At 43.6% G+C, this 3,249-nt stretch overlaps 1 protein-coding gene across 1 annotated transcript in view; it reads right to left on the reverse strand.

The window, feature by feature from the left end:
• The window catches only part of LOC119418680 (coiled-coil domain-containing protein 171), a 25,226-nt gene extending 22,263 nt beyond the window's left edge, over positions 1 to 2,963 (reverse strand). The window contains exon 1 of the mRNA XM_037686048.1: positions 2,900 to 2,963. The gene's annotated coding sequence lies outside the window, so the exon portion shown is untranslated. The remainder of the gene's footprint in view (positions 1 to 2,899) is intronic.
• Positions 2,964 to 3,249: the final 286 nt, after the last annotated feature.

Here is a 3,249-nt window from a genome sequence, read left to right on the forward strand (position 1 = left end):
CTCCCCACCATCACAGACATCTACACCTCCAGATGCAGGAAGAGGGCCACCTGCATCATGAAGGACCCCACTCACCCAGCACACACACTTTTTGCCCCACTCCCCTCAGGAAGGAGGTTGAGGAGCATTAAGTGTAGAACCACTAGACTGAGGAACAGCTTCTACCCTGAGGCTGTTAGACTCATGAATCTCTAACCAGAATAATCACTGTGAAAAATCATATCATGTTGCTGCTGATCTGTTTCATGTTGCTGCTGATCTGTTTCATGTTGCTGCTGATCTGTTTCATGTTGCTGCTGATCTGTTTCAATGTTGATGTGTTCATGCGTGCACATCTGCTCACAGACTCATGTTCATGTTTGTGCTGATGTTCAATGTTTTATGTTATGAGTGCTTAGTGTATATTTAGTTGATGTTTTTCTTAGTTCATATCTTAGATGTTGTTACTGTTTTTCTTATACATTTTATTGTTGGATGTAACTGGGACCCTGTGGACATAATTTCGCTCCACCACATGTACCACATGAGGTGCGAATGACAATAAAGAAACTCTGACTCTGACTGTGACAAACATTAATGTGTTCATGTTTGAAACTCCTCCACCCACAGGCGCATCTGTTCAATATGAAACTTCAACTGCTGATCCTAAACTTCTCATAGTTGACGTTCGATATTTTGGTCACACAAACAAAACTTTGTTTATTTACTGAACAAAACTTCAGTTAAATAAAATCTGAAGCTGCCGCTTTAATGAAGAAACGTTAAGAAGCTGAACACAGACCTCGTTCCACATAAAACTACATTATTATAAATATGTATGTGTGTGTTATAGTAATAATACTCTTCCATCTGTGATAAAGTACTAGTATTCTGGCAATGAAGTACTCTGACATAAGCATCAGTACTTGTACTAAAGTTGACCTGGGCTGCCTCTTTAACAGAAAATCTGTTTTAAATTACATCAACTTGTTCTGACCCACAGAACTTCTGTCCCAGTAAACCAGGACTGGTTTCTGTCAAACTGGATCCCAGTATACCAGGACCGGTTCCTCTGCTCCTAGACTGTCTGAGTCCTCACCTGGTGTTCTCCTCCTCAGCTCGTGTTCTGGTCCGGTCCGTCGGTCCCGGCGGCATCTCTCCGCTCAGAACCAGCTCCGACCCACCTGAAGACTGGTTTTAAACCCACACACACAGAGGGGTTCTCCCTGAGTCAAAGGACCTGACAGTCCAGGTGGAGCCAGCAAAATCCTGACCTACAGGTGTAACATCTGGATCCAGTTCAAAGTCCTCACTGTCACTTTACTGGACCGGAACCTACATCTACACTGGAGGGCCCCGATGTGCCTCCAAAAACCACTTCCTGCTTTGGTTTCATTAAGATTCATGAAGACTTAAGACTTTGACAGAGGCTGATCCTGGTCCGGCCCGGAGGCTGATCCTGGACCGGCCCGGAGGCTGACCCTGGACCGGCCCGGAGGCTGACCCTGGACCGGCCCGGAGGCTGATCCTGGACCGGCCCGGAGGCTGATCCTGGACCGGCCCGGAGGCTGATCCTGGACCGGCCCGGAGGCTGACCCTGGACCGGCCCGGAGGCTGATCCTGGACCAGTCAGTATGCTGCCAACAGACTTCTTTAACTTGATCATAAATTATTTTGAGTTGTGTCATCAACAAATATTAACTTATAAAGAACGAACAATTCTTAAATTCAACATTAATTATAAATACACACAAAAATACACATTTCAACAAAACGTTTAACTGAAACCTTCCTGATCTACATTCAATTCAAATTCAATTAAAAAATTCTCTGATGCTGCTCAATAATCCAGGTAGAGAAATCTAACAAGGTTAAGCCAGGTCCTCTGGATGGATTCAATAAATAAAAATTAAAATATAACAAATTAAAAACATGTAGATCAACATCATCAGGCCAGGACTCTGAGGTCTACACTCATCTCCAGGCCAGCGGTCACTCTTTCAGGGATGAAGATGTTCACATCCTGGACAGAGAGGAACGATGGTTTGAGAGAGGAGTAAAGGAGGCCATCTTTGTGAAAAGAAACCGTCCATCATTAAACAGGGGTGGAGCCTCCGGGTTCAACTGTCCCCCTCTTACAATGCTGTGATTGCTAGTATCACTCAGCCCTCTGTGAACAGTAAACAGCCATCAGGTGCTAATGATCCATTGTTAGGCTGATGGTCCTTCTTGAGCATGTGATCAGCTGGTTCTGGTTGTCAGCAGCAAACTGGTTGATCCACTCTGAGAAGGTGCTATTTAAGAGACTGAGCTGAATACAGCACCTCAGACTGAGGAAGTCTCTCGGATGAGAGACGAAACGTTTCTACATTTTTTTTATGTCCAGAGGACCAGACTCAACTTTGTCAGATTCCCAGTCACTTTGCTGTGGTTTACTAGTCACAGTTTACATCATTAGTGTGCTCCAAACTTAGAACATGTGGCCTTTGTTAAACCCTGCACAGATTCTTTAAACCCATCACGTCATTCCCATCACGTGGTACATGAGGTGGAACAAAATGACGTCATCATGCTCCCAGTTACAACCACGTCGGCTAAAATATAAAGTGTAAAAAGAAACGGTAAATAAGGATCTAATCTACACACGAAGACATACGATCAACAGTAATAATGTAGAATAATACGGTATATTAAACAGCAGCCCGGCACTCCAACACAGTTATTAAATATGACGTGTTTTAAATGAATCACGTTAAACACATCAACTAAAACGACAACGGGTAGTTTTCACGGCTGTTGGTCAACTTTAAAAGTTTCTGCCAGCTTTCAACAAACGTGACCCAAAACAAAACGGTGTGCAACTCTTCTCTTCCTCTCTACAAACATCAGCGGACCGGGTGAATGTTCTGAGGCTACTCACGGTGCGACTCGTCCCGAAACCGTTTGAAACCGACGCCATCTTCACACGTCACTTCCGCCGCACTGCATGATTGACGGGACAAGCGGCCAATCAGAGCTTCCGAAATGCTTACGTCACTTTTTCTTTACAGTTCATTAATTCACCATTATTTCTACAGGTTAGTCCCATTGAGCCTCCAGGACTCATTTACAGAGACCCGGTTTAACAAAGAGCGAGGACAACAGTGGACAATCATAAAGGATGCGTACAAATTGAGATTTATTTATAAACCAAACTGTTTTAAAGTATTAAAACGAAGATTAAAGCATCTTCTTGTGGAATACATTATTTTGTAGGCATAAATAATAATA

The sequence above is a fragment of the Nematolebias whitei genome, chromosome 1, assembly GCF_014905685.2.
Source record: "Nematolebias whitei isolate Nwh7 chromosome 1, NemWhi1, whole genome shotgun sequence".
NCBI classification, from domain to species: Eukaryota; Metazoa; Chordata; class Actinopteri; order Cyprinodontiformes; family Rivulidae; genus Nematolebias; species Nematolebias whitei.